General features: G+C 43.6%; 1 long non-coding RNA gene across 10 annotated transcripts; it reads right to left on the bottom strand.

The window, feature by feature from the left end:
* Nucleotides 1-120: 120 nt before the first annotated feature.
* Nucleotides 121-7,128, bottom strand: LOC119285933. 10 transcript variants are annotated; one of them, XR_005140028.1, is made up of 7 exons: nt 5,948-7,128; nt 5,757-5,862; nt 1,910-5,319; nt 1,541-1,826; nt 1,355-1,454; nt 676-832; nt 121-430 (listed from the first exon to the last, which is right to left on the bottom strand). It is a non-coding gene; the product is annotated as an uncharacterized LOC119285933 (long non-coding RNA). The 10 variants fall into 10 exon arrangements; XR_005140030.1 differs by having other exon boundaries at nt 1,541-4,950; nt 5,077-5,319; XR_005140035.1 differs by having other exon boundaries at nt 1,541-2,419; nt 5,240-5,319.
* Nucleotides 7,129-7,669: the final 541 nt, after the last annotated feature.

The raw sequence follows: 7,669 nt of genomic DNA, 5'->3' as shown, positions 1-7,669 counted from the left end.
CTAGCAAAAGAGCCCGTGCGTTGGAACGGGTATAAAGTAAACTAAGAAATATGCCCGTGCGTTGCAACGGGAGAAAAACAATCACATACATCCATCCCAATAAGCAAGGCTCAAGACCCATAGTCAGTCTACATCCTCTATTTTATCATAACGTCTTGCATGGCAAAATTGATACATCGTGACTTGAGGATACTAACTAATTGAAGAATGGGTTGGCGGGAGCGGGAGGATTCATACAAAGTTCACCTTAAAATGCTACTTTCTTATTTCCTGGCATGCAATTTTTTTATCTAGACATTAGATTAAACTTGGCAAATACTATAGACAATTGTACACCTTGTGAACATAAGAAAAAGGAAGACTCGCAAAGAAGAAATCGGCCATCAGGAAACTGAAACCTCTATAGTTGAAGGTTGCATCTGAAACGAAACTGCAATATGTATCAGTATCACACATTTAGGAATCACCAACAAGGAAAAAATAAGTCAAAATCATGAGACTACTCCGCAAGAGATGAATGTATAATTATGCCAATGTTCAGAACAATTCTAGAAAAACCATAGACAGTTTATTTAAACCGTAAAGATCATCTTTATGAATTTAGTATTATTGCAAATGTTCAAACCAAATTGAGGCTTAACTAATAAAAGTAGATTAGATGGGTTAAAAAAATACCAAACATTATCTGGAATTATCATCACTATCACAAAGTGGAGGTTTGCCTCAGGATCACTGACTCATGTAGCAAGAGTTATTTAAAGGATTCCTCCATACAGCAACATACTATTTCTTCACAAGCTTCCAACATGGTCGGTTACGAGGTCCTCCATCTCTACAAATAATTTTATCTGTAAACAATCATTTCGAGAGAGATTGGCAAAAAAATGCAGTATTTCATTATGAGAGGCTACTTGACCTGATATAAGTAATGTTATATAAAACTATTATTAACAAAGAAGAGATTATTCTGGCTAAATCGAACAACTATGGATTCATCATGTGTGAAAAATAAGTGAATTAACACATCGAGAAGATTATATTGCTCTAAAGGAACAAAGTATGTAAGTAAGTATATGCCCCAAAACATGCTACTCCACAGTAATAGAGATTCAACAATGGTAGACATTTTAGCTGTAGAAACTGGTGTAGTCCATGAAACTTTAGCTGTTATTTATCTTTTGCATGTTCAAGAAGTGATGCTTGTAAAACCCATATGTTTTAAGTTCCGATTTATCATCAACCAGCCATGTATGAGGTACAAACTACTCGTTCGCTTTCCTGTTTTACGCAATTTAAACTTAACTTTCCTGTTTCTAAAAAGATTTGCGTAATTTATAATATAATCAAGGCAAACCTGAGATATCTTTATCATCAACCAGCCGTGTATGAGGTACATTGCTAAACCACACCTCTAGTTCACATAACTACATTACAGAGATTCTCGTACATGGATGCTGCATTTACAGAACATAAGCCAAATCAGTTAGTTCAATTCAGATTTCTGAATTTATTGCTTAAAACAATGGATGTATATACCTACTTGAGTTGGCCCTTCCTCTCGGAGGGGATTGCGATTTGATGCATCTTAATAATAAAGGAAAGTCAGAGTGGTTAGATATACTATGCAGATAATCAAAGATCGAACCTGTATTCAAGAAAACACATCCAGATATTTAAACATTTAGATCAGCATCAAAGAAAACTGAAAAGTGTCTAGCATTCTCGAAAGCAGAGAGAAGAAAACTGTCTAGTAAGAGGCCACACTGTTGTACTGATTCCTTGAATCCGGTGCTGCAGGAGGCTATGTAGATCATCCCATCCACTTCCTATGGAAGTAGACAATTTGCTCATCTAAAAAAATTAAGACCAATGCACATAGATAGACATAGCTGAATTTTCCTGATCAAACCTTAGGTCTGAAGCTGATTTTGTTATTCAGTAATGAACTTAATGGCTGGAGAACGGAGAGTCGCTTCTGTTCCTCCAGTCGGAAGCCCGATTAAATTGAAACTGTCGGCAATGCACATGTGACTCTCCGCTGCATCAAGCATCAACCATCCTGACATGTTTTCCTTAATTGATCAGAAAAGTGATGCTTTGTTTGATGTATAACTGATCAGAAAAGAGATGCTTCGGTTAATGTACAGCTAGAACTTGATATCAAAGGATATTATAATATGGAGAAGAAAGGGAGTGGGGAGAGGCTGCATTGGGTTGGTGGCCTTTTTCAGATCAATACGCGCCGTCGCCCGGCTCGGGAGCTCATGGACTCGGCGGAGCTCCATCCACACTGCGGCAGCGTGAGTGCGGGGCCTCATCCGTTGCGCACACGCCACCGGCGCCACAGGTGGAGAGCAAGGGCGAGCCAACTGGGGCTCCGTTCAGGCTGTGACCCGGTGGCGGGGGCCTACGCAGCTTGCTGCAAGGGGATGGGAAAGATTAGTATAGGATCTTCCTTGTGCCTGCCGCATCGCCAGCTAGGCGACACTGCTTCTACGGGTTCAGGAATCAGAGCAACTCATATCCCCTGCAAACCTACATCACCATGGTCACGTGCACGAGCCGGCCAGGGTGGCGGGGGTAGTGGGAACTGGGAAGGGAGCTCGCCACGGCCCACGGGTTCTCAGGAGGTAGCGGTGGAGGATAAGCGTCTCGGCCATCGTCGTAGCTGCCATCTAGGGCATCCGTGCGCAGCTCATGGCGGCGGGTATTGGCGTGGGCAGGAGCCATTGCTGAGGTTTACGGTGAGAGGGGCTGAAGCCAGGACTGGAGAGGCGGCACCGGTGTGAACCCTGGGGCGGCGGCGTCATTGGGGAGCCGCATCCTAGGAGGTGGCCGAGTCGGCGTCAACGCGACCTCGAGGGGCAAGCACCTCTGGGTCGGTGTCCGACGACAACAAAGGAGTGCGGCGACGGCGTCCATAGGGCAGATACTCCTCTCCTCTTCGTGGACGGAGCGAGAGGACAGGTACGGAGGTTATAGGTGCCTACACTTTTATACAAAAAAAATCGGATAGACACTGGTATGAAAAGCAGTCCGGATCAGCACCGGTAGAAAAGAAGTCGGATGTGTGCAGGACGACGTAGAAGACCTGGCATAGTACGGACGACGGACGACCTGGCATAGTTGGACACGGAAAGAAAGAGGATTTACCTTCTCAGGTTTTTCTTATATACATATAAACATAGATAGATTAGTACCACCTTGGATTTTGGAAAAAATATAGACATGTTGAAAAAAAACTGAAAGCGTAAATTCACGGGAAGAAGCGTATTGTGACGGTGAATCCACGGAGTCAATCCGTGCTTTATTATTAATTAGGGAAAGATTAGGGAGAGACTAGGACTAGGAAATATGACCGTGCATTGCAACGGGAAAATAAATTGGTGTGTATGTGGTAGCACGACAACTTGTGCTTCGCTACACCAAAACGCATACCAGCAACATGATATCGAACAATGACAGCCGATAGGTAGTCACCAGGGTTTAGGAAAAAATACATTCTCCGAACAATTTAGGCCTCCTGTTAATCCTCGGCACATGGCTCACACACATGATCTTGTTAGGATTTAATTATGACACTTAATTAAAGGGAAATCTCCCCTTGTTCCAACCGACACCCGCAACAATCGCATCCCTCGATGCGCTGTTCGGGAACGGACGCATCTCTCTATTGCGTCCTCTCAGATTGTATATAAGCCTAATCATTAATGAAAGAGATCAAGCGTTTTTGCCTTACTATTCATTCGTCTCTCTCGTTCGATCTCAAACATTAGAAACGGATTGAGCGGAAAACCAGCGAGGGTCAACATACGATACGATCATAAAAAAAGAGGATGACGGTGAACAAAATGATCGTAAAAAAATAGAGTTATGGTGAACCGACGCAAGCAATTGACTTGCAACGGGGAGAGAAAGTTGATCTCATCATCATGCAAATGCACACCGACGTCACAATGCATACACAAACATTGTATACGATCCTGCCAGGGATCCACCTCTTTGTCCATTGTCCACCATCACCATGATGCCCCCACAGCCGGCAGGACATGTCAACCTTAGTGAGCATGCGCCCTACTGGACGCCAATGAAGGGCAAGAAGGCCCTTGAGGCAACGCATAGGCGCCCAAACGTTGTCTTCATCCTCCTACTCCTCCACCCAACAATTGGTCAACTCAACTATGTGTAAATTACCTCCAAAATTCCTTGACCCCCTATACAAAGCCTTTACCTTCATGAACTAATCATGATACTACTTGACTAACAAATGTCCAATACATGTTGCTGAACTGAAGTCGTTTGCTATTAATACTTGACTGCTGAGTTCAACCTCTTTAATTCCATGACATGAGCTCAAATAGCATACCACCAGGTCAACCATTTTTTTATATTAGGGATGTTTTTGCTTGTATGCATATTATTTTAATCTTATTAAATAATAAATTAAATCAAGGGAGGAGGCGACACTTGGGAGAGCATGGAGAGATGAAATGCCAAACATGACAATATTCATATTATTTTATTCATCAACACACAATGTTAATTCACTAATCAACTTGTACTAAAATATAGTTTATCTAGCTAAGTGCATCAGGAATCTAACCTCAAAAGATATTAATTCATCGATTCTTCATATCCTTGTGAATCCATCAGTGAACAAAGTAAATTCAATAGATTAATGTGGGACTAAGGAAGAAAACTAAACCAGAAGATCAAATCAGTCTTAGTTAGCTCATCATGCGTGTTGTGACCAAGCTGTTCTCATTCAAAGTTTAACCTCCAAATAAAAGGAACAGAAAACTTTTGTCCCTCCTTCACAATGCTGCTACTGTTACCTAGAAGGCTTTTCAAGACTTGCAATATAGCAAGGTGCAAAGGGGGCGGTATGGCTTGATCTTACCGACAATCTCCCATGGGCTGAGAAAAACAGTTGATCCACATAAGCCTCTCCTAAGTTATAACACTGGTATTAATTGTGAATTTCTACTTCTTTAAATTTACAGTCCTATTACATAATGAGAAGATAGTAACTTCTGCCAAGAAAATAATTCTAGGAAATTATACAGGTGCACTCACTTTGAGCTGCACTTTTTCTACTCCTGCTACGCCACCTCGTGTATATTCACATTGCGTACACATATGATCATGCCAAGAATTGCAACTCCAGTAATTGTAGAATATCAGCAACGAAGAGGGCATCATGACTGTTTTTTGTTCAGAAATCAGTAGGAGGACTTACCGTGCATCATGATTGCTTTTGCACGTACTCTTCTCCAATGCAGCTTTCACCAGAATAACAATAGCAATTTCTCCTCCCACCTGCGGATTTAAGTAACCTTGTTTTATCTCGTGTTGTCGCAAGAACCATCAGAAGTATGTTCATAGGAAGTTAAAGCCTACATGTGCAGGTTTTCAATCTCAGTTTCCTGCAATGTTTTCCTTTAACTGTTTGGTTGTACGCTAGATGTATAGGGATATTTGTTTCTTGTATAGTAGCATTATCAAATAGGCCAGATCTGACTATTGGCTTAACCATGACTATTTTGCAGTCAGGCACAGTTCAAAAGATCACCTTAGGTCCTTAGCAAAGTCATTATGTCATTGTTTGAAACTTTGAATGCAATATCTGCATTAAGGATAACTGCATTTACATGGAGCGATGGTGTAAAATCTGAAGAGCTAGAAGCATCGTATGGGTGGACCGTGTGCGTCTTTGAAGTAGCAACTACACTGGAATGAAAACTAGAATTACGTACATTGGTGTTATATTATTATTGAACTACTTTCAAAGGAAACTTGGGCATCAACATTAGCATATGAGTCCATTCTTTGTTCAGAAAATGATATAAGTTTTGCATAGGCCTGCATAAGAAAACAACACAATATTAGCTCTGTTAGCATGCTACACTGAAGTTGCAGAAAGATAAGAGCATCAGTAGCTACCTACCTTTGCATATGGAGGACCAGCGTGTTGATGCGGGAGGGGCCGTGGCGCTGTACCCACCGCAACAATACTTCTTGCAAGGGCATCCAATGGGAACATCTAGCCGCATAGTGAGTCCATTCTTCAAATAACTCCTGTAAATTTCACACAACGAACTTAGTAAGCATTGCCTTGAAGAGGAACTCAGGCTAGATTGGCAAAGCTGAGTGAGGTCACAGAAGGACACGAATATGACCGACACAATGCGCGCCACCGGAACATTGAAACACATCCGGTCTAGCATTGTCAAGTTGGACATAGTTGAGAACTGTCCATAAGGTGCCCAGCTGAACCTGTTCGTTCGGATGGACCTCGCCATGCTAGCAATATCTTGCAGCCATCGATGGTTATGGAGAGCTTCCCAAACTGTGAACTTATTCAGGATGCGCGGACTGATCTTCAGTAGTAAGGATGGCGCAAAATCACTAACATCAAAGCCTTCCATCCATTTGTTAGTCCAAAAAAAGATGTACGCCCATCTCCCACATCACTCAATATGATCAAACTATTAAAGAGCTGACGTACAAAATCATCCACCGCTTCCAGTAATCCTTGCCATGGTATATTAGGATCTGATCTTCTCATCCACTCCCATCTCATCCGAAGAGCTACAGCCTATAGCTACAAGATTTTGACTTCCAATCCTCTGAAGCGATATGGCCTGCACACACTTTGCTAAGCAACCAAGCTCACCTCGCGTCACAGCTAGCCGGAGGCTAGAGAGCACGCGGCGCGTCAAGGGGAAGTCGGGAAGTGGCGTGCAGGTGGAGTAGGCCAGCGGCTGTGGTGGGAAGCGACAGCGGGGTTGCAGCAATGTTCACCGCGGGAGCCAGGAGGACTGGTCCAATGGGTGGTGGAGTGCGCCGTCGCCACGGGAGCCAGGCAGACTGGTCTAACGGGTGGTGGAGTGCGTCGGGATGGCGAAGCCGGCGGGGTTGGGGGAACCATTGCCGAGGTGGAAGCAGTGGGATGGAGTCCAAGCGGCGCCGTGGTAGCAGGGATGGGGGAGCAGGCAACGGATGCAGCGTCGAATGTCGTCGGCGGTGGAAGGCCACGTGGGTGGGGTAGGCGGCGCGCGGCGGCGTGGCGAGGGTGGCGGCGCGCTGGAGGTGGAAGATGGGATTGGGGCAGGGTCATGGGTCATGCGGTTTTTTTCTGCTCGTATCCGTTCGGCGTGACTTGATAACTAAGACTACGGGTTGAATAATAAAAACCATAGGGGCTTTTGTGCAAAATTGCCGTGACGGTGAACCCGGAGACTCAATCCATGCTTTATTATTAGGGAGAGACTAGCACAAATGCCCGTGTGTTGCAACGGAGAAAAAATTGATGTGTGTTCACCAAAAAAAAAGCTGCACGACGACATTCATATGTTGCCACCTAGTGGTCGCAAAAAGGGCATGCTGAGATTTAGAAGAAAAGCATTATCAACTACACATTAGTCATAATGAAAGAACCCTTAACACCGATAATAAGAAACACTTATTTTTTTCGTAACCCTGAAATCTGCTCTCTCCCTTCGGATTTCTCATGCCTATATCACAAATCTCAGCATACGTGCAACTACTATCCACTGTTCAGTTTTTCAGCTTGTTTGCAACAACTTCTTTTCGGAGCGCTAGTTCAGGACATGTCATAGTGAATTGATCCAGGTGAATGACACTAACTTTTGATTGACATGTTGGT

Source organism: Triticum dicoccoides, chromosome 4A (genome assembly GCF_002162155.2).
Source record: "Triticum dicoccoides isolate Atlit2015 ecotype Zavitan chromosome 4A, WEW_v2.0, whole genome shotgun sequence".
Taxonomy (NCBI): domain Eukaryota; kingdom Viridiplantae; phylum Streptophyta; class Magnoliopsida; order Poales; family Poaceae; genus Triticum; species Triticum dicoccoides.
Note: the sequence above shows the minus strand (reverse complement) of the source record. Positions and strands in the feature narration are given on the sequence as shown.